At 38.1% G+C, this 24,801-nt stretch overlaps 2 long non-coding RNA genes across 2 annotated transcripts; one reads left to right on the forward strand and one right to left on the reverse strand.

Moving 5' to 3' along the window:
• Positions 1-3,646: 3,646 nt before the first annotated feature.
• Positions 3,647-6,936, reverse strand: LOC127952301 (uncharacterized). Its single transcript, XR_008152896.1, has 6 exons — positions 6,787-6,936; positions 6,513-6,634; positions 5,898-6,106; positions 5,590-5,813; positions 4,282-4,556; positions 3,647-4,210 (listed from the first exon to the last, which is right to left on the reverse strand). It is a non-coding gene; the product is annotated as an uncharacterized LOC127952301 (long non-coding RNA).
• Positions 6,937-10,778: 3,842 nt separating this feature from the next.
• LOC127952302 (uncharacterized) lies at positions 10,779-22,587 on the forward strand. Its single transcript, XR_008152897.1, has 5 exons — positions 10,779-11,534; positions 12,143-12,163; positions 12,264-12,294; positions 12,980-13,049; positions 22,092-22,587. It is a non-coding gene; the product is annotated as an uncharacterized LOC127952302 (long non-coding RNA).
• Positions 22,588-24,801: the final 2,214 nt, after the last annotated feature.

The following is a 24,801-nucleotide window of genomic DNA, read 5'->3' on the forward strand; positions in this document are numbered from 1 at the left end:
ATGTGCAATGCATGTCTCCTGCAGATTATACTCTTGTAATATGAATGTTGATGTTGTTAATTATCCTGTTCAACAAAGGACATCAAATGAACTTGCTCCACAGCCAAACACTTTAATAAAATGGTTTAACAGTTTCATTACTTTTTATCAGTTTTTTATTTTTTAGAACTTATACAGACACATGGATGTAAAATGTTAACATAGAGCTTTAAGCTCACAGAATCACATTGATAAAGGTCTCATCCCATATAGAAAAAAACAAACTATAAACCTAAAGCTATTACAATAAGTGTTTTAAACTTAAAACTTTTAAACATCACAGAGCATGGCAATGTGTAAATTTTTCTGTGCATTACACAACTACGGCAAGTAAATATTCTTTTGTTTAATGTGCTCAGTCTATTTGTCAAATCAAAAATATCTGTAGAGAGGGGTTTTTGGTTCCCTTTTTTTGTAAATTATTTTAGGAATGCCTTACTTCTAGAAATTGCACAAGGTTGCAAAACAAATTTATACCATGATTTCCATCATCTACAAATGGATCAAATGTCTGCTGAAGTGTATGAATTGTTGTGTCACTGAGGGTAATGTTAATTGATGGAACAACAACGTTATTATTTGTCTGTAAGTCTGAGAGTGTTGTGTTGTCATCATTACCAAAACCTGCCTGTGTCATAAATACCATTCATACCTGGGTTATGAATTCCTCCATTGCTGACTATGCCCCTTTGCCACAGCTGAAGAGGGGTTTGCCCCCCTTGTGTTGATAGACCATGGTTATTCCACTGGTTCTGAAATTCAGTGGCACTTCTTTGAATTCATGGTAAATATATATAATGAAGACAAAATAAATGGAGCTCATTAAGTGACTCTAACACACCATACTCCTCCATAAAGTTGGAAAGATTAACAAACTGAAACGACACTACTCGATTTAGCTTGGCCCATAACCTCTCAATTCTTTGATAATGCACAGACCTGCCAGTAATAACACAATGTCTGTTTAATCCTCTCCTGTAAAGTAAGAAACGGGCAACACCAGTGTTTTCAAGTCCATGATCACTCCTCACCCTAGATGGCATTCCCAAGTTCTGAACACCAGTAATGAATAGTGATAAAACACTAGAGGCTCTGTTGTTGTCTAGACAAGCGAGGTAGATAATGGTACGACTGAAACCATCCACATGCCATGGAACACCATCCTCCATCTCACAAGTTTGTGGTTTCCGTCTATGTGCCTATGTGTAAATTATGTGTGGTAAAAGTATAGTAAGGTCAAGGCAACGCATCAATAATTTAAACATTAAATGGCTTTTGGTACTTGGTCCATATTGTTGTAGACTTCAAATTTGGAAGGTAGCACAGTTCTAATCAAGTGGTTTTATCTCCCATTTTGAGAACAACTAATTTAAAAGCGCAGTATGTGATTTCTTTGATATGATGTTGAGATTTCAAATCACCTAAGCAAACACTCCCTAACCCGAAAGGATCACACCCATATCTTCATAGCTCCACCCCCAAGTTCACAAACACACTTTGCAACACATGCACCTCCCCCATAAAGAGTGTATATTTCCCCTACTGCTGACTGGCTACAAGTGTGTTTTGGTGTTTGGTTCGATCCACTTTTAACAGCATTTTTCAGAAATTGTGTACTGCACCTTTAAGTATGCTAATTCTTCCATCATGTCCAAGTGGATTGTTAGAAACTGACTCTGTGCTACTTCATTTACACTAAAGATAATATTTAAGGAATTTACTCACCATAATTGATTTGGAGTTGCAACATTGTAAATTCGTCGACGGATTGTACGCCGCCTTCTGACCGGACCGTCCAATAGGATCAATTTCTTGTAGACTCTGTCTGACACGCTGCCTTTGAATGCGTAACCCACGTGACCTCAAGCTCCCATGCACATTTCGTTCACCTGCGTTTGTTGTAGACTGAAGAATTTCACCAACAACTCTGTTCAGGTTGTCATTTGATAGTGTTGCATACATCAGTGGCTGAACACCCAGCTGCTTTCTGTGCCTGTACAGAGTCCGAGAGCTTACACCTAAGCACATTGCAATGCTTTGCCAATTAATTCCCAGGGATACTAAATGAGAAATTTGCTCTCCTGAAATGCTGTATCGAGGTCTGCCTTGATGGCCAGCAATGACAGGTGGAGGAAACAGGACACAATTGTTCTCAGACACGACTCTTTGTCTGGATTCATAAGCAGTCCGCACTAAATTAAGACATCTATATAAGGACTCCAATGTTGTTACTGCTGCTCTATTTCTTGAATCCTCAACAAATCTTGAGACTGACAGAAATCCACATAGGGTTTGAATGTGATCACACAGTTCTCTATGCATCCTATCATTCACAAAAGAATCGCCTTCTCTTTGCATTTTTTCAATACATTCCAGCACATTATTAAAATATTGTCAGATTTAATGTTCATTGCTACTTACTCCCAAAAGTAAAAACTGTACTTGAAATGAAAACATGAAGACTTTGAATAGCAACATTGTGAAATTCCGAGGAAGAGCCGAGTCTTGCACATGTATTTCCTGGTTTGAGAGTGACTTCCTGCTTAAACAGGAAGGAATGGATACCAAAAAAGGTAGAAATGCATTTATGCGAATGGAGAATGTATGGGTGTGAAAGGAGAACTGTATGCATGAGTAAAGAGAATGTAAGTGTGTGTGTGTGAGACAGAGAGATAGAGAGAGGAGAAATGTATGTATGTATGTATGTGACAGAAAAATGTAAGTGTGTGAGAGTAGAAATATATGTGTGTATGTGAAAGGAGAATGTAAGTGTGTGCGAGAGAGGAGAAATGTATGTGTGCGAAAAGAGAATGTAAGTGTGTGAGAGTAGAAATGTATGTGTGCGAAAAGAGAATGTAAGTGTGTGAAGGTAGAAATGTATGTATGTGAAAGGAGAATATAGGTGTGTGAGAGTGCCAGAATGAATTATGGCTTGTACGGCCCCTCATAGTAGGCTTTGATTAGTATACATTTATTGTGAAATGACTGCATTTCCGTGTCAATCCATGTTCATTTTTACCGCGAACAATGAGCTGTCACTTTAATTCAGCGCATGCAGCACAGCAAAAATAGACTCTGTACGTAAACGATCTCTGCACTGCTGCAGACGCACTGCTACTGGAACGGACTGACGGACCGCAACCGCGTGCAGTGTGAACGCTGGAATCCGTTAACATGGGTGCGTAAAAAAATACGCAACGCATACGCACCGCAGACGGAGTATGTGTGAAACGGGCGTAAGGCAGTTCTACCAAAAACTCAACAGAGCTGTGCAATTCTGGTGTCAAGAATCTAAAAACAGAGCAAAACAATTAATTATTAATGTTATGAAGTGATTTCATTATTGTAACAACGTTCTTTCGTTGGAAGGAAGTGGGAACCGGCGTACAGTCAAATAAGCTTTAATAATCAAGTAAAGACAAAACAGCGCGACAGCCCCTCACGGACGACTACCCCACACAAACAAAACCCAAACACAACTTAAATCCAGGCCTGGTCCTCTCTCGTCCTTCACTGTCGTCGCTCCTCTTTTGTATCCTTCCAATCTCCTCCATGGGACTCGAGACCGGTGAGTGTCGCAGGTGTTGTTCATCTGCAATCACTCCACCGGGCTCTCGGCCCGCCCCACTCGTCACAATTATGTCTTTAGCAGATAAAAGTAGTTAAAATATAGATACTAACGTCATCATTTAGCCATGGAAAACTTTTCTTTTGTGGACACAGTCTTTCAAAATCTTACAGTGTGGCCTTACATCGAGCAAAGTTAATCATCCGATCCATTTCCTCGTTTATTCTCAGAAACATTTCCTTAAAAAAATAATAACAATAATTTATATAATCGCTCTAATTTAAATGGAGCCTGCTGTTATCCTACCTCTTCCAGCTCCAAAATTTTTAAGTGATCAATGGAAAATGGAACGATTTCTGTGAACACATTGGATTTTTCACAAATTATTTTTTAAAATCTATAGAATTTTTTATTTGTATTTCTGTAACTTTGCACTTTGGTACAACAGAACTCAAATTACTGATTTAAATCTACTTTGTAACAATAAGTGTTATTTATCCATTCTCCAAGCCACTTATCCAGTTGTCATGTGGCAGGGATGCTTGATCCTATTCCAGTGTCCGATTGTAGGCACAGAAGCCCTCTGGATGGATGACCGGTGCACTGGAAGGAGAAACATAACATTTTTATTTAAAAAGAAAGATCCACAAATAGAAATACATGGCATTTCTCACCATCCATCTTGATATTGCATCTCAGAAAGGGTTCCAGTTGAGAAACATTTGTTTTTTGACAGAGAATGTTGCCTGATTTGTCAGAAAGGGTAGCCAGCCCTTTCTTCGTAATGTCTTTCACAAGAAAAGGCCCAGTCCAGTTGCTCTCCAAGCGTCCACCTTTGTGCCCCTCTTTTCGCTTGTTGGCTTTTAGTACTTCTTCCCCTTCATGGATGTGAAATGATTTCACATTTTTCCTTTTGCTTTTGCTTGGCATTTTCTATATTGTTCAGAACCTTATGAATAAAATGTATAATTAGTTATTAAAATGTGCATTTCATTAACCGTTAGGCAGCCGTGGCCAAACGGTTAGAGTGTTGGACTTGCAATCCAAGGGTTGCAAGTTTGAGTCTCGGGCTGGCAAGAATTGTGGGTGGGGGGAGTGCATGTACACTTCTCTCTCCACCTTCAATACCACGACTTACTGTGCGTTCACACCGCCGGGGTCGAGAGCGTCAAAGTGGCCGGAAGTCATTCATTTTCAATGTAAGCCGGCATTGAGCAGCGGCGCGGCGCGACGTGGCCGTTGAGAGCGTCGAGGAGAGTTGAAATCAAGGCAACTTTATGGTAATGAGCTATGACACAGCAACCAATCGGAGCGTAGAATCCACCGCTTGAGAGGATTCCAGAGAACGCATCTCCGACCACATTAGTTCCCAAGCACAATGGAGGACAGGTTTATTATTGCTGTTTCACGTTTGCAATAATCTATGATGTGTCCCTGTTTGCGTACAGGGACATAAAAAAATTTATTAAAAGTGATACGTGGACCAAGGTGTCTGAGATTGTTCATTTTAAGTAAAGGATCTTAATATTTTGTCCATAACAATATTTAATGAGGTTAACTTATAACGTTACCCTCCTTGTGGTTAGTCTGCACGAGATCAACAAGCTTGTTTGCTTTGCGGCCGCTTTAAATACAAAAAAAGCATTCAATCTACGTCAGAGCGCCTGAGCGCTCACGAATCTTTCTGCAGCGTCGTGAGCAGAGCGGCAAGAGCTATTTTTGACGCTCTCGACGCCGGCGGTGTGAACGCACAGTTAGGTGCCCCTGAGCAAGGCACAGAACCCCTAACTGCTCCCTGGTTGCCGCAGCATAAATGGCTGCCCACTGCTCCGGGTGTGTGTGTTCACTGCTGTGTGTGTGTGTGCACTTTGGATGGGTTGAATGGGTCACCATATTTGGCTGTATGTCATGTCACTATTTTTTCACTTTCATTATTATAGCATTTATTTGACAATGCAATTCAACTTTGTACCAAAAATTACCTTAGAACACAGAGCTGTTCAAGTGTGGAACAGTTCCATATCCTTGTTTTGAGATGTTGATAGCATACACCACACCTTTCAAATGTTTGTCCCAGTCATTCTGCTTGTCGTTGTAATACTTAGACAATGCCCTCTTAATGGTCTGGTTGGTCCTCTCATCCTGTCCATTAGACTGGGGGTAAGCTGATGTCACACCCAGGACTTTCTAACATATCCTCGTTGACCTGATGTCAGAAAGGTATGAAAAGCATAGTATTAATCACATCATTTTACAAATAATACAAATCTTTGTTAAAAATAATAATAACCTGGTTCACAAACTCCCTCCCTTGGTCTGTGATTATTCTTTCCACCAATCCAAATCCAAACAGTTGGTCCTAAACCACCGCTGCTACCTCAGGTGCAGTCTTATTCTTCAATGGCTCAGCAATAACCCACTTTGTGAAGAGGTCTGTCATTGTGAGGACATAACTGTTTCCCTGAGGAGTGACTGGAAATGGCCCCATCAAATCCATCCCTATGATGGTCCAAGGTTCAGTCACCTTAATAGTTTGCATTACTGGAGCCACTGTTTTAATAGTGTCATTGTGCTGACACTGTGGACAGTGGTAAATCTAGCACATGATTAGGTGTTAGAAACATTTCACATAACAGAAAAATATCAGTATGAAACACTGTCCATACATTTTACCCATTGTTTGATGTCCTCCATAATGCCTAGCCAGTAGTAGGACTGGGCAATTTTATCATGAAGTAATTTTATTAATTGTGAAAATACTGCAGCTTGAAAACTCTGTTTGATTGTACTTAATCTTGAATTACAGTATTAGACAAAAATTAAAATAAAAAATATATAAAAATATTATAGCTTTGCAGGTGTTGTTATGGTCAGAAAAGATCTCTGTGTATTCTCTTTTCCTTACCCTGAACCTTGAACTTCTTTGAAGCACGTCTCACAACTCTCTTCCTTTCAACATCAGATCTCACTCTCCTCGTGGTAATTTCCAGTCTCCAAGTAGTATTTCACCTCGGCATACAAAGCAAACTGTGCCGCCATAATTTTAATTAAAAACAAGAAACAAGATTTTATATATTTATATATATGCGTGTGTGTTTTATATATATATATATATATATATATAAATCTAAATAAATAGACATTTAACAAGTCTAAGATTCTTAGTGTATATTACTTACTGTCTCGTGTCCTTCGTTCGGGACAACTGCCCCCGTTGCATCTTGCGCCAAGGCATTGCGACAGCCGGTGTCATAGGGGTCCTCGCTAAGTGGGACCCGATTGTTCAAGATGCATTTTAAGTGAAGATACGACTCTTTTCTCATGTTTATCTTTTTTTTAACATAAACAAACACATATACTTTTAGAATAGCATTCAGTAAGTGAATAATTATGAATGAAATTAATAGTAAATTAAGGCACAATAATAGGGGTCCTCGCTAAGTGGGACCCGATTGTTCAAGATGCATTTTAAGTGAAGATACGACTCTTTTCTCATGTTTATCTTTTTTTTTAACATAAACAAACACATATACTTTTATAATAGCGTTCAGTAAGTGAATAATTATGAATGAAATTAATAGGCAATTAAGGCAATTAATAACGCAATTAAGGCACAATAAATCAAAAGGAGAATTTCATTGCAGTAGTTTTTTGTTTAATAGAAAATATTCTATCTAGATAAATTTGTATTTTCGTATTAGCCTTTCCAAATAGTGGGGGCAGAAAACAAGCTCTGCTCAAATAAATCACCTGTCTCTTAATTTAAAGCAATGTTTGAATGCAAAATAGACTGAGTTTAACAGATTACATTTATGTCTGTTTGATTTTTTTTTTTATAACAACATACACATAAATAATAACTTGATTTTTGCAAGGATAGTAAAGCGATGCTCTACGCTTAACAGTGATTTTTGATGTTTCCTGCTTCTGTTGTATTCTGAGCCTATTCTGCGTGATGTCAAGAAAGTCTTCCAGCATACTGTATATTACACCGGCAGAGAGGAAACAATTATTGTTATTATTATATATAGATAAGTTCCTAAACATTTGTATATTTTTCTTTACCACCGAAGCTCTGTCCGGAGACACTCTCGAAAAACGTTGAGACTGATGATTCCCCAATCTTCCACAATGGACTTCACATTGGATGAACTGTTTCCAGTTTCAGCAAAACAGCAAGGATTCATGAATGGATGACTGCACCTTAGCACTCTTCACTGTCACTGCATGCCTCACCTGGGTCACAGAGAAAACAACGATACTGCCTTTACATGGCACAATTAACCTTTAACCTTACAGCTGAATCAATGCAGTTACACTGTTAACTACCATTGACATTGTACCAAATGTCCAGACTGAGTAGACAGAGAAGAACTGGTCCCCAGTGTTTTTGGTTAGTCTGGTTTCTCCAAAGGTTTTTAATGATTTTTCTTTATTTACCACTGTTGCCTTTGGCTTGCTTTTGCTGTATGTATGAAGACTAAAGCATTTAGCACCAACTATTAAAACAGTGAGGGTGTTTTTCACCATATAGACACAACAGTAAATATTCTTTGAAATGTTATGCATTTTGAAAAATGTATAAATGTCTTACATCGATAGTGTGCATATTGCTTGAACATTTATATGTAACAAAAAATTATGTAGAATCATTATATTATAATTGCAAGTTATAATTATATAACAATTATAAACTATCTACACTGTTAGACTTTGTCGCAATTTTACAGTAACTTACCGCCAAAAAGCCCAGTAAAATACCATTTATAATATTTACGGTAAACTACTGTAATATGCACTGCATTGTGGGTATTTTGTATGAATTTTACAGTAACTTACTTTATATATGGTCATTTACAGTACTTTACTGTTTACACAAAAGCAGTAGTGCTACTGTAAATGAAGACAGATTTCTATACATACAATTAAGTTGTAATCATTGCCTTTGTCATTGTGTCGACAACTTTTATTACTCATAGGGCTATATGCATATTGTATTCATGTTTTAGGTCTATTAAAATGTCATATGATAATGTTTTATAGTTCTTTCCATCTTGTTCTGCAGATGAAAATCATAAAATCATTCTCATTTCACACACTGGATGTTAATTTTAATAGTAGCATTTTCTCCAATAAAAAACAACAATAATAATAATAATAATAATAATAAACTGAGCAGAAACAATAGGGTCCCCTCACCATCGGTGCTCGGGCCCTAATAATATTAATCTAAAACTAGTTCCCGTACAGGGAAATTAGGCATTTAATAATAACTTTGCTTAGACCGCACAAATTTTAAATTGTTGCTGACGTGCAAAGCCCGCGCAACAACCTGGCAGAATGTAAACTGACGTTTGTGTGACATGTCGAGTGCGCGCAAAACTGATGTCTCTTAGAATGGATCGCCAGCTGTGAGTTTTGAGGTATGTACTTTTTACTTAAATTTAGCTATATTTAATTGATATTGGTAATGGTTTACGTAACTTATAAAAGTAACTTATAAAATAAATTTATGAAGTAAATAATACAATTTAATAGGCTATTATTAACAGGACAGTCTGAAGGAACTTTTAGTTTTCCTCAAACTGCCGCTTTCAGATCCCATAATGTCATACAGTTGACTGACTGCCTTTTCCAGATGGACCCAATGTAGTGTGGCAGGAGGGATACACAGTAGCAGACTACGCCACAATGGGAGTTACACCCAAAGAATTTATCTTGTTCTAACCAGGCACTCAAGTTCGTGGATGGATCAGCCAGAGACAGTGGTCCAGTACAAAAAAAAAAAAAATCTTTTATTTTTACTTAAAAACACACAAGTGTCACCGCAAACATAGAAGGGAATCTTCACAGCAAATAAAATACACAGTACACCAAATCAAAAACCAAAACACACACACACACGAGAAGAGGAGAACAGGGCGGAATCTTACCAGTGGGAGACTAGTGGCTCGAGCAATGAGCATTCATAAAAGACACCCCAATCACCCGTGTTGAATTCACACATGCAACACAAGGGAAATGACCACACTTGGTGAACACAATCCACAGCACACACCAAGGGACCCACCACCGCAAGGGGCACCGCTCCCACTGGCAGTTCTCAGCACCTGGACAAAAACGGACACTTGAAAGTTAAACAACTTACACAAAAACACTTATAAACAGGTTGCAGAAATAATATAGACAAAAACAAAACAATTAAAGTGGTGCCAGCTAGCCCAGCAAACACACTTTACACTCAACCACGGATTCCCAACAATAACAGGAAGGATCAAAACAGCGTTAAACTGGAAGAATCAAACGGAGTTGAACCAGCAATAGTGTAACACGCCAGCCAGCCGTCTGTAAACTCGAGCTAACCATAGGTCCAATAATCATAGATCCCGGGTGAACAAAGCCACCGGGTACGACGAAAGTCCGTACACCAGACGTAACAGGAAAAACAGAAGCAAGCCAGCAGTTGTTCAGCATCGATATAGCCAAATGGCGGCCGCACCCCCGGTTAAATAGCACTCCCTATGATTAACAACGTTGCGTCACAGGCCCTGAGCTCTGATTGCTGATCACAGGGCGCACACTCAGCTGGTGAAAGGGCTGCTGCCAGACCGGGGATTCTATAGCATACAACATTCCCTATAAGCTCACATTATAAAGTTAACGAGTGGAAAGAGAAACGAAGCTAACCATACCTGCGGCACTACCGTAGACAGGTAACCAGGCAGACATCAGGTCGCTGGGCAGGTAAACAAGACAAGTCGCGTACCGGTGGCATCATTTGTCAAAAGAAAAGTCCCGGTTTATAAAGGGGAGTAGTCCTCGCGATTGGCTCAAAGTTAACTGCCCAGAACCACTCACAGCTGCAGCAAATTAAGCGTCACTTAGGGAGGCATGAGCCAGACAACTGCATCCTGCTACAGTAGTATTTACACAAACAATGGTTTACCGTATTTTTTACAACCAGTTATGGTATATTTTACTCGTCATTTAAATGAATGCCGTTAAATGTGTGTGATGTTAGGCGCGAATTCTCAAACGCACTCTTTCGCAGTTTCTCTAATATACACTGGCAAACGCTCCAGTGTATATTAGTGCTTATTTGTGTTCACTCTCTGGAGAATGGCAAATTAATCTTACAACGCGTTTTACAGTGGTGAGCATCAATGTAGCTGTCACAGGGTGAGCCTGCGATTATGCATGGACTACACACACATACACCGGTGTCATGTATTGTAGTCTGTTAGCCGACATAGATTCATGTAGGCATGGACTTGTGTAACATTCTATGTCACTGTGTGTTGTAAATTGGCTGTATGATGTCCTGTATGTAGTTTTACCTGAGTTATGTGAGAACTAGCAACCATAACATGAGTGCCTATGATGATCACATAATAGAATTGTCTTTTCACATATATAGAAATAAATCACCACTACAAGTATTTGATTCACATAGTTTATTGAATACAGTGTAAGAGAGATGCAGATTATGCTTACCACAGTGCATTTGTCCATGTTATTTCCAAGAGTCATTTGCCAAACCTGTTCAGTTAGACATCCAGTCTATTTATAGGTCTTTGTGTCCGCCATCTTGTTCCTGTGAGTGATGTCACCGGAGAGTCCATTCTCATAGCTGTAAGGGAGGAAGGTTTCTCAAGTTATTTGTTTCCTTTGAATATGTATACTTGTATATGACTTTTTCTTGTATGTATGTTTATTTGTATTTTATTTTTGTGATGGTTTTTGTTATTTTCAGTATGTATTCGTATGATTTAGGTGAAACGTGTTACCTTTCATATGGTATGTTCTGGAGTAGGAGGAGTCGGGCCTATAAAATGGCTCCAGAACGTTAGCAGGACAGTGCAGAGATAGGAGGCGAGGAGAGAGTCTCTGGGGAAGTGCTGCTTATGTAGGGCAGTTGCACATACAGGTCAGGTTGTGTTTATTGATCTAGATTGCTTTGACCTTATGTTTGGTGCAGTTTATATTCTGTTGTATCTAAGGTTTTTTTTTTTGTTGTTTTGTTTTCTTCCCACCACTATTGAGTGACTGTTGCTGTGCACCGTAATAAAAAGCACTGTTAACCATGACCAACTGTTTCCTCTGTCAATCGGAGCCTCCAACCGCTCGAGCCATTCGTAACAGTAGCCATTCGCAGACATAACGTTACGTTAGTTGTCTGGTCTCTTGAACGCAATGACCTATCAAAGGTGTTCAAGTTAGTCATAATCTATTCACTGCTCATAACGCCATTTTAATTCAGTGCCAAATTATGCAGGCGCGCGAATCCTCTCATCAACAGTCTAGACACGATGTAAGAGGTTTATTGGACCGACAGATAATTGAATGCTGCAAACTACCTGGTTCACCGTGCGATTCACTCTGCACGTGACAGAAATATGACATTTTAGAAAAGTAACGCTTTTAAAGCAATGTAAAGGCAGACCAATAGATTATTTGAAAAATATTAATTGCAAAATATTTTAGATATTCTATGCTTATTATTGGTAAAACTGATTTTATTCTCCCTTTTTTCAGTGTTGATTGTCATCTGATTGTGTAAGTGATCCCAGATCTGTGATATGTTCATATAACGTTAGTCATTAATCATTGACGAAAAATAATGTTTCTTCTTTTTCTCTTTTCCCTGTGTCAACAGGAGAGCACAAGCACTGGGGATCTTTGGCTTTGTAAGTATATGTTTAGACTATCAGATGCATTACGTGATTAACATATTGTAATGCATAACTTGCAGTGCTTTACACTTACATTTCTTTTTAGGAGCACTTAGGTATTTTTTTATTTAAACTTGATAAAAATTAAATAAAAAATAAAGTAAAACCCTGCCCTCTATTTAATATTACGTTTCACATGGAAATACTTCACAACACTGGAGAAAAGTTCTTTGCAACTGGGACTTTAATGAGGCTCTGTGAAGGGGCATGAATGCATTTAAATTCATGATAACAATATGTTCTGAGATTAATGTTTTAAATAGAAGGTTTTGAATATAGAAAAATTAAATGATTTAAATAACTAAAAAAATACTTTAAAAATTAAACTAAAACTGCCAGTAGGGGACAGCAAGTCACTCTCTTTGTCACTGAATGATTCATTCAGTCAGTTCGTTCAAATGGCAGATTTATTCAGGAACAAAGCAAGCGACTGTCTTTTTGAATGGGTCATTGACTCACTAGATTTGTTTGAAAATGCAGATTCATTCATAAATGAAACACCACTGTGTAGTAGTGGGAAGTTCGGATGACAAAGTTCTTTCTTTAGATTTTTTACAACATCAATCTAAGTTGAAATCTTTTTTTTTCCTTAAATAGAAATTATTTTCAATATCTAAGAATCTTTTCTTTTTTTTTTCAGCCAACCTCGACCAAGATGTCAGTTGAGCAGGAGATGATATTGTCTACCACACCACGGGTGATCATGCTAGGTACGAGAAATAATTTAGGTGAATATGCCTTTGTTTTAGGGAGTAGTCTGCTGTTCTTCATAACTTCATAACTTTGACAATGCTTTCGCTGTCTTTTTTGGCTCCTTTTATGTGTTCAATCTGGAGTCAGCATCCACTACGCTGGAGATGGTACAGAGTTGAGTAATTCACCATGAAAAACGTATGTTAGGGGAGACCAGGGACAGTTGTAACAGGGGACGGTTGTAACACCTTGAATTCCTCCAATCAGAAACAACCTAGAGTGATGACACTCACTGTGCACATGCTCAGTTAGTTTCGCTCCATTTTTGCCATAAAGGGAGCCACATTTGAATCTTCCTGACGGAGTTATCTACAAAAGATTGTTTCTGATGTTAAAAATAATTACTTTTCTTTCTGATGTACTTTTTTGGATGCTAATATCAGACATCCCAACCTGCAAAAAGTCATTTCAGGGAGGTATCCCTGAATAATATGCAGATGAAATTAAACTTGTCAACTCACCTCAACATGCCTTTTGCAATCATTTAACCTGCCATGGGCAATGCTTGAGCAAGACTGTCATTATGTTTTACATCTATAAGACAGGGGTACACACACTTTGTTGTAGTCTGCCATAAAATGTGTTGTATACTTTTTTTGTGGCACTCTCCCTCTGCCATGGTGCTCCTGTTTCTAGAGAGACTACAGTGTTTCTAGAGAGACTATAACTGATTATTTTTGTTCGGGAGAAGAGGTGAAAGCCCGCCCACACTGACAATTGATTGGTTGATTTGCAGAAACAGGCCAATCAGGATGCTCTCTGTCTGACATGCGCTTCGCACACACGCACATTAGCACACACACTCAAGGTCTCTCGCTCTCGCTCCCTCTCCCTCTCTCTCTGCCGTGCGCGCTACACTGTTTGAAACACAGTATCTGTTTCGCATGCGCGCTTTTGCTCGCTCGGTCTAGATTCCGGGAGATTTTAACTAATTTGCGGGTCTCAGGGAGCCGCTTTCAATATGCGGGAGACTCCCGGAACTTTCGGGAGACTTGGGATGTCTGTAATATAGGATCAAATTTCTATGAATTCAAACAAGTATTATTAGAATCACTGTTTTGTAAGCTAAAAATAGAAATGGCTAACAAGTGTCAAATTAAATGTAAAATGTAAAATGTCATCAAATCACATTTTAAGGTAATTATCTTTTTTTATATAAAGATAGTCAGTGTGATAGACAGCATGCCAAAAGAGGAAGACAGACAGGGGAGTCCAATTTCCTGTCCTGGAAAGGGCTTCCGATGAAATCAGACAGGGAAAGTCAGTCAGGGGAAGGGCCAAATCATATGGCATTTGCCATGTGACCCTGCACCGACTCCACAAGAAGAGGAGCCAGGGATCAAAGACACTTTCCAGAGTACTGGACTCTATTTTTACACTTGCCACAACTGTAAATCATACTAGGCCTACCAAGACCCAACCCCCCCTGCCCTTGTCTGTTTTTGAGAATGTTTGAGCTCATGTTTAACCTCGTTTAATCTTCACGTTAGAGTCACTTAACATTGAATGGTGAATTGTGTGACTTTAAGGAACTTTGTGAAACACCCTATTACTCTAAACATATAAGGAGCTATTAAAAAAAAAATAATGAAACTTTAAGGTGCCCCTTTTAGCCAGTGTGGTTTTTAAAACACATCTGATTTCATCATCCAGTGGTCACAGAAGTCAAAAACATTGCAGCTTTTCCCATTACAGACTTTAAAGCAAATATCATTATTCAAAATGCAGAACCAAAAGACAGCGAGCCACAAACTGTTGCTATGCACACACTTTTATCACCATTGCAGTTAATTTTATATTGCTTGTACTGGACCCGTTGTTATTTTTGCATATTATTTTGGACTTGAATTTTGTGATTTTGTCTTTCCCAATTTAATTAACTGTGTAACACAAATGTGACAAATAAGCTCTTAACTTGAAAAAAACATTCTATTGTAATTGAATTTTATTGCGAATGAAATGACTTGATTTGGTTTGTGATTTAAACTTGCTGTTCAAAAAAAAACATTGATGAAATTAAAAAAAAATTGTGATTCTGTCCATTGAAAGATTTTTTTGATGACCAATGTTGTACTGAGTAGCATTTAATAAATTAATTCACTCATATTGGATTGACAGTTTTGTGCTGAACTTTAAACTGCTTGAGTAAAACCTAAAGTTCTGAAGCTGCACTGTAAAAACCAAAACCAAAAAAAAAAAAGTTGAGAGCTCAAAAACCTTCGGAAGCTGGTTGCCTTAAACTGACGTTTCTTTTTTTTTTTTTTTTTTTTTTAAAGCAACTTCAACTATCAGGTTTTGTAAACTTATGGAGTTTTTAACATTTAAGAATATATTTCGAGTCAACTAAACACAAAATTGAAAGTTTAATTAAAGTTCACTATACTTATTATATTTTGTTGATCAAACATGCACAAAAGTTTGTACAACTAATTGACCTTTAACATGTTAGCCAGCACCCCCCATTATGGGACTCACAGATGAAAGTGCTCTACCAAACTTATAATTGTATAAGTTTCCTACTTCAGTGTGTTACAAACATAATTTTGGTGTTTTTAGAAAGAAGACCCTTTGGGCTTCACTTTTTATCAACAGATTTGATAAATGCTCAAAAATATTAAAGGTTATAGACACTGAAGTGCCTTGAATTTTTTATTACCACTCTTAAATATTTTTTTATTTGATATAAAAATACATGAAATGAGTCCTGGAGCAATCTAGAAAAGTAATGGGTTGAAAGCCACATGTCTCGTGAGTTTCTATTTCAAATCTGAATAAAATATCATGAAAAATGAGACTCCTGCAAATATTTTTATGAGACTATGTCTACACCCCCCACCCCCCAAATATAAGAAAATATATTTCCCAATAGTATTGAAGGCTTCTACAAACTATGTAGTCAGTAAACATACCACTGCATAGTATATTCACATTAAATGTATTTCTCTACAAAACATAATATGACATATTTAGTCTATCAAAACAAAACTGTTCATTATCCAAAATAAGGGGTTAGTGTGTTACTATGAACAAATTACTGAAAAAATTAATAATAAAATAATCCTGACTAATAAAAGAAAAACTGTCATTGAATGAACATTAAGCAATGATGAAAAAAAAATTTTTTACAGTGTAGAAAAACAAATGTAGCCTCTCTATTGACATTATTTGTTTTAAACATTATCTGTTGTAGGATCATTGATGAGGTTTCTAAAAACCAGTGGTGAGTCAGAAGAACTACAGGGCAAAGAGAGACAGGAGCAAGAGCGTGATTTTGAGGAAGACCAACTACAGGGCAAAAAAAGTGTAGGGCCAGAGAGGAGCCATGAGGTTGAATGCAATAGTAGTGATAAACTAGAAGTCATTGAGTCTGGAGGAGACAATGCCAGACCTGGAACATCAACAGAAAGTAGAATAGGAAGCATAGTACCCGAAGCTCAACCTGTTGATCTAGCCTTGTGGCCTGACACGATTGCGCAAAGTTACAGAGCAGAGGCAGTGCGAAGAGGACCATTTCAAGTCAGAGAAAGATGGAAGTACACACACACTACTTGGGGAAAGACATACAAAATGAGCTACTGAATCTGATGAGTAGTCAACTTACCAAAGAAATTGTTGCCAAAATCCACACTGCAAAGTACTTTTCTATTATCCTTGTACACCAGACATTAGCCACCTGGAACAGATGTCTATCATTATACGTATTGTGGAACTACAGCCAGAGCTAGAAATAAACTAATATTTTCTGGGATTCTTGGTTGTGGAAGAAACAACTGGCAAGAATCTGTCTTCGGTAATCCTAAACAGGCTGAAGGACCTTCAGATTGACTTCATGGATTGTCGAGGTCAGTCATACAGTATTAAAATGGGTCGAATATGAAGGGCGAGAAGCAAGGCGTACAAGCCAGGCTGCTTGAAAAGAACCCAAGAGCCCTGTTTGTCCCATGCGGGAGACACACATTAAACCTGGTTCTAGCAGATGCTGCAAGAGCTTCAAAGGATGCCATTGGATTCTTTGGACACCTGCAGAAACTATTCACCTTTTTCATGATCCACTCAGAGATGGTCTATTTTGGAAAAATATGTGGACCTCACTCTTAAATCATGGAGTGACTCAAGGTGGGAGAGCAGATTGCAAAGTGTTCAGGCAGTCAGGTTCCAGGTTGCCCAAGTTAGGGAAGCGCTTGTAGTAGTATTATCTGACCCTGTTTCTAAAGTGGAGGCCCAAGCTCTTGCTGAAGAATTGGGGTATTATCACTTTTTGATTTGTTCTGTTGTGTGGTGTGACATTCTGACGCTTGTCACCCAGGTCAATAAGCTTTTCCAGTCATCTTTTATGCAACTGGACGTTGCTTCAAACTTGATTACATCCACCAAAGCAGCACTCTCACAGTATAGGGCATCTGGCTTTGCTGCAGCACAAGCAACTGCAAAGGATCTATGTGAAGAAATGAATCTAGAGGCAGTTCTCAAACAGAAGAGACTGCGTAACACCAGGAAGCAGTTCTCTTATGAGGCTCAAGTGATTTTTTTTTAACACAGTTGTGGATGTAGCACTTCATTCTCTTGAGGAGAGATTTCAGACCATGGAAAATGTTAGGGACGCTTTTTGTATCCTTTTGAATTTCAATGATGTTGCAACCATGTCAAGAGTTACAGAAATAGAAATACTGTGAAGACATTGAGAAAGCACTCAGCAAGGAAGGACATGCAGATATCTCTGGAATTTAAATGGCTGAAGAGATCCTCAACCTTCCACCATTACCATCAAAAAGCACAAGGAAATTCTGTCACCAGAAGCAACTGTAGGATATATTTCCAAACCTCTGGATTGCTCTCCGAATTGCAGTTACCCTGCAAGTAACCGTAGCAGCTTCCGAGAGAAGCTTCTCTAAACTGAAGCTTGTAAAAAATGACCTGCGCGCCACAATGACTCAGGAACGGCTCAGTGGACTTGCTTTAATCAGCATTAACAGAGAACTCACACAGCAGATTTCTTATGAAGTAGTTATTGATGAGTTTGCTTTAAAAAAAAAAAAAGCAGAAGAGTGCCTCTGTAGGTGGCCATGGAATGAGAATAATAAATTCTGGTCCAGATTACTTTTCAGATTTTTTTTTTTAACTCAACAGGTTTTTCTTTAAATAAAATGGTTAGGAATCATATTTGTTTCAAGTTTTTTTTTTTTCATGATGTTTTATTAACAAGGTTCGGAAGGAGCATATTCAGATAGTTAAACCTTATTCACCCCTGTTTGTGATAGAAATAATCTAGAACTAGATTGCACTGTATTTTGGATTGTGTTGTTTACATCCAATAAGAGATTATTAAAATCAAAGTGAGATGAGGTGGTGGAGGGATACTGATAAAGTGTCAGTGAGCAGAGGTAAGTCTGCAGTATATACCTCTTATCTCATTGATTGGGTTGATTAACTGAATGTGCTCCACTCCCATTTAATACTCTTGGATCAGGGCAAAATTCAGAGCCCCGGAGCCCTCCCCCGGACAGCTCACCAAATACGCATAATCTTTATTTAATTTGATGTGTAAATGTGAACTTGTCAATTCTAAAAGGTGGAGGGGAGGAAGGTGTGGCAGGGCGGCCTCCAACATACATTTTGCCTAGGGCCTCCAAATGTCTAGAACCGGGTTTGGGCGAGAATGTAGTTGTTTAACTCAAATATGCGGTTTATTTTTTAAAGACAGCGTCTATTTAAAAATGTGTTTCGCCGATTTCGGAGACAAGCTCCATGCGATCAGCGGGAGCTCAGTGATCATGTATCCGCCGAAAGCAGCCTCAACATGGCTAGTTCTTTTGTGGTTCAAGATAAAATATAACTTTATTCAATTCATATATTATGTTTTTATATATATATATATATATATATATATATATATATATATATATATATATATATATATATATATATATATATATATTTACATGCAGGAATAAAAAGGTTCTTGATTGGAAGTAAGAGTGGCATGTGAAATTTAATTTTTCATACTTAAAGGTCTTTGAAAAGTCCAAAATTCGCATGCGAAATTTTCGCACGTCAAAAAATTAATTCGACCTCATGTTTCGTCAATCACGCTTGCACACTGCCTCTGAAACTTTCGCCCGTCAATTTTCTGTGTTTTCGCATCCGTCAAAACCATAGACTGCAATAAAAATGCATTTTGAGAGACGTTTTGACAACTCAGAGCCACCGTAAAACTGCTGGCAATGGTGGTGAATGAATTGCCAGTGCTCAGATACCTACAATTATATATACAAAAATTTTTGTATCAAAAGTACAACAAATATTCTTATACAACATCTATAATTATAACACACCAAGTCCTTGTAAACTGTGTGTGTGTGTGTGTGTGTGTGTGTGTGTGTGCGTGCGTGCACACGATACCTTAGACATACTTCCAGTCTCTGTTCAGGATCAATTGATTCACGGAAATTGGTGATCTTTTTTTTTTTTTTTTTATATGTCTCTGCAGTATCGCTAGCAAAATATAAAACTGAGCCACTGACATTCTAAAGTAAACTTTGAATCAGTCTGGATAATCCCACTCTTGTTGATAAGGAGGTGCAGTTCTCCTTCCTCTCTACACGATCGCAGGAGTGGATGGACCATATATTTCCTTTCTTTTTCTCTTTTAAGAAGAGAGAGGACAAAAAATCATCCTTACTATTTGAAGACGACATTATTTATTGTTTTGCATTTTTTTTCATAATGCATTGATTAATACGCATCAGACTCAGTGTGCAAGGTCTCTGCGTGACGAATTTTTTGGATCACGAAAACGAAAAAACGCATGCGAAAATTTTGCACTGTGTGCAATGACGTTAACTTGTAAATCTTTTATCATTTTAACTTTTTTTTTTAACAAACATTTTATATAAATATTATTATATACATTGTAGTACATTGATATGTGTGACATCACCAATTGTACGTGATTACGTGACCTCCCTAACAAGCCCCGTCTCTCCCCCTCACTCTGGAGGTGGTGTGATGTGTACGTGCGGTCAATAAACCCACAGATTATAAAGCAGTGCTCTTTGCCAGTTCATTTATAACACACGAGTCAACATGGTGTCAGAAGTGTCCTACAACTACACGCGAAAGTGAGTTTAGTCTACACTGGAAAAGTGTCCATGCAAGTCTCTCGACTCGTAAATAACTAACTAGCCGCTAAGCTACGTAAACTGCTGCATCACACGCGCCAGCCATGGCAGGGGAATTCCGAAGACCCGATCCTCTCGTTTTCAATGAAAATATTGCAGAGAACTGGCGTATATTTGAACAAGAGTTTGATATCTTCATTGCTGCAGCTCATGGAGACAAACCGCGTCGAACACAAGCTTTCATTTTCCTCAACCTCGCGGGTCCCGAAGCCATCGAACGTGAACGGTCCTTTGTTTATGCACAAGAGGTGAGCGTTCCCGGTGAGAATGACAGTGTCGTTATCATTACGCCGGCTGAGTCAAGGGAAGACCCTGACTGTTTAAAGAGAAAGTTCCGCGAGATTTGCGCTCCCCATATTAACATCACAATGGAACGACACAAGTTCAACATGAGATCACAGAAGCCCGGTGAGACTTTTGAATCTTATATCAGCGATTTAAAGCTGAAAGCAAAAAGCTGCAAATTTGGTACATTACAAGACGAACTCATTCGTGATCGACTAGTTTGTGGAGTAAACAGTGACATTCTAAGAAAATCAATGCTGCGTGATCCAGAACTTACTTTAACTAGAGCCATATCAGCATGTCAGATCTATGAACAAACTGAACAGCACACTAAAGACCTTGCAACACTCCAAACAACAACTGCGACGGTCAATGCTGTGCACCAGGCGTTTGCAAGAAGGACTAGACATTCCAAATCAAACCACAAACCAGATAGCAAAGCACCGCCGATCATAAAGAACTGTAACAATTGTGGTAGTGACCACCCAGCCAAAAGAGATAAGTGCCCTGCATTCGGTCAACAATGCAACGGCTGCAAGAAGTGGAACCACTTTAAAAAATGCTGTAGGTCCACTAAACCAAACCAAGCAAAACGTGGTTATACCAGAACTGTCCACAATGTTGAACCAGACCAGACAAACAGTGAAGAGAGTGATTCGTTCTTCATTGATGGAGTAACTTCAAAGTCTGTTGATCCCACTTCTGACACCATGTTGACTCGTGTGTTATAAATGAACTGGCAAAGAGCACTGCTTTATAATCTGTGGGTTTATTGACCGCACGTACACATCACACCACCTCCAGAGTGAGGGGGAGAGACGGGGCTTGTTAGGGAGGTCACGTAATCACGTACAATTGGTGATGTCACACACGAGTCAACATACATAAATATTAATATCATTACACACATTGCACATCACAATTAATTTAGACTTTTCATCATAAAAAATAACATATATGCCCTGTTGTGTTGCTTCACTTGTCAACACACCTTGACCTAAATTGTCACTGGCAATGTTTCTAACTGCCAGGTCGTGTTGAACGTCGCTTTAACAAGCACCATGCAAAAGCTAGGTGCATTATTGAGCGCACAATTGGAGTGCTTAAAACACACTGGAGGGTGTTTGTAAATAGGTATACAATTACGATGATTTCTGTGTCTTCTGAGTGTGTGCATGCATGTAGTTTTTGCGTTTTTTCAGATGTAGTCTCAGGTATGTTCAAACGAATATTTAAAATCCTCTTATTAATTATGGGGTGGATTGGCAATTACTCATGTTGTATTATTTAGTGTAGGTTAACTGAGTGGGTGGCAGATATTAATTTGTGCGGTAGCAAATAAACTTTAAATAATTCAAAGTAATTATAAATGATTAATAACTGATTCAAGTCATCAAATTTTATCAAAGCTTCTCAACACGCTTCTCAAAAAGAGCAAGGTAACGCTCAGCCCTTTCAGTGACTGCCCTCTCTCTCTTCCTCCTCAGCAGCTGCCTGACTTTCCCTCTCCTCTTCTCTTTCTGCTTGCTTCCTCAGAAGGTCATTGAGTTCTGAGGTGCTCTGCCTTGTCCTGAATGGCATCTGTGATCCAGGGTCAGGGGCAGAGGAGGAAGAAGCCACTATGCCACCAGCATTAATAAAATGCTGCCTCTGGAGCAAAGCATCCATTTCTGCACACCACTGCCAAGAGGCAGCTGTGACTCATCCGGCCTCTACCCCTTTCCCTGTTGGTGGGTCCCTCAACTCATAATAATGATAATAATAATAATACTAGAAAACATTTATCCTTCACTGCCCTATAAATAATCAAACACACACACACACACACACACATACATCAATTAAAAATGGTGGTCTTATATTTCTCTTTTTGATTGTTCCACTTTTTTTTGGCCTGTTTAGCCTAACTGGAATGGCTGTGTTTTTAACAAAAACCCTGAACGGAGCAAACATTTAATCAAAAACAGAAAACTATGATGTAAAATTAGACAGTTCGAAATAAAATGTATATAAAATAAAAATTGGTGTTACTTAGTCGCAGCCAGACTTGGAGGGGTTCCTTTTTTCCAGTGAAGATGGCTTCATTTGCTCCTCTCCACTGGATAAGTAGTCTCGTCTGTTCATTGGTTCCTAAGTAAAATAAGAAATAGATTATTTAACTGACTAACCAAAAGTTAATTAAGCATGTTTTAATGTAGTAAGCTCTGTTTGCAGCTCCAAACATCGTGTTAACTTAAAGCCAGGTTAATGAGTTTATACTTAACTGGCATAAGTTAGTTTAACCAAAATACTTAAGTAAGTTTACTGAGGAATAAATACAACTTGTCAACAACCTCAGATATTTACTTATGTAAATTTATATACATATGTACAAGCATATTTGTGTTAATTGTCATTAAGAAGGCGTTAAAAACATACAGTTGTGTTTAGCACTTCCTTCCTCTGCCGTTGTTTTGCCGCAATGACTTCTGGGGAGTCAAGCAATTTCAGCATGCAAGTCTGCATCCGATGCATCCTCGATATCAAGAACACATCCGGGTATTTTCGTGCATTCTCTGTATTTGCGTTCTTAAGAATTGGAATTGAACTTCGACAGTTAAAGATGACTTAGAGCGAGAACACAAGGATGCAAGATCGCTGAAGAAGGCATTTTGAGAAACAGTCAACAGGTTTTTTGAATGGAAGTTTTGGTTAAATCCCCTAAAATAAGGTCTATTGTTCACACAGCCTCAAGATACTTTCACGTTTTATTCCACAACATAAAACACACCAGTTATACCCCACTCCTGATTTTTTTTTTTAAACTGTTACGTTTCTTAAAAAAGAAGGTTGTTAACAAGTTGCTAAATGGGACTACTGGAGCTGTCAGAGACATTCAACGTCATCATGCCCAGCAGTTTGTCAATTTACAATATTTTTCAATTGTAGTATAGTTTATAGTACAGTTAACTGCATAATAACCACTTGTTTACCACAATTTATACTGTTATATTAGTATATATATATATATATATATATATATATGAAGAATCTTGTTTTATCGCTTTCCTACTGATGCGGACACTCTGGGTTCGTACCATAAGGTAAACTCATATAATGATTATTCAATGTAAACACCACATTTACCATCTCTGACTGGATCACTGACTAGTGCAGGGTTTATTATAGCTAGCACAGATACATAAAAATCCCCCATTTGAAATGTTGTGCCGTAGCTAATCTTCTGTGGATACGCAAACTTCACAGATTCCTCTAAGTTGGCACATGCTAAATCAATGTCTGTCATGCCTGCGTAAACAACAAGGCCTGGGAATGTAGTGATATGCTATATGAATCCAGGTTGTTTGTAAGCCAATTCATAAAAAAAAAAAAAAAAAAAAATAATAATAATAAAAAAAACACTATTAAAATGTAATCTTGTGAGATTCTTTGATTGCATTGTTGTGCATATGCTGTGTTCTTGAGGTTTTGTGGGGTGTCTACTGGCATCAGCTTCTCATTACCACTGCATGCTTATTGAGACATATGTCTGCAAAAACCTGTTTTTTGGAGGAAATAAAAAATTTCCGTACTAGTGTTGTACATATACAGTCTTTTTTCCCATGTGATAAATCAAAAAGAAATTTGCTACCAAATGTTCGTCACAATTCATCAGAGAGTAAATGAACTTCCTGAATTCTGAGGAGGTCTCTGTTTTACATTCAGCAGTTTTAATGTGATAGTAGCATTTCCTCCCTACATTCTAATGTGGTAAATTGAAACTTTCTGAATGTTGTTCAGTTACTTTGACACAATCTTTTTTGTTTAAAATGCTATATAAAGAAAGATGAGTTGAGGATGATACCAAGACCACTACAGCAACTACAGAGCTACTCATATTTCTCGTTCACTGAAATTCCTCCCAGTGAACCAGGTAGCTCTATGAACAGTTTTACTCTCAAAGAATGACTAATGTGATTTGTTAAATGTGTTGAATGAAAACGCATCACTGACCGAGTCGCTGTTTTTAATCTGAATGAGAGAGAGAGAGAGAGAGAAAGAGAGAATCTCATTCATGAACGAGTTGAACGAACTGGTGCCTGTGGTTCATGAACAAGATGACCGAATTGGTACATTTGTTCGTGAATGAGAAGAACACATTGTTGAACAATAGAACTCGGCTCATGTTTGTATATTTGCAGCAAAAAAAAAAAAAGATTTACACTCAACCATTGTAACGAAAGCAGTGTAACATCAGACTGTTTGT

The sequence above is a fragment of the Carassius gibelio genome, chromosome B3, assembly GCF_023724105.1.
Source record: "Carassius gibelio isolate Cgi1373 ecotype wild population from Czech Republic chromosome B3, carGib1.2-hapl.c, whole genome shotgun sequence".
NCBI lineage: Eukaryota > Metazoa > Chordata > Actinopteri > Cypriniformes > Cyprinidae > Carassius > Carassius gibelio.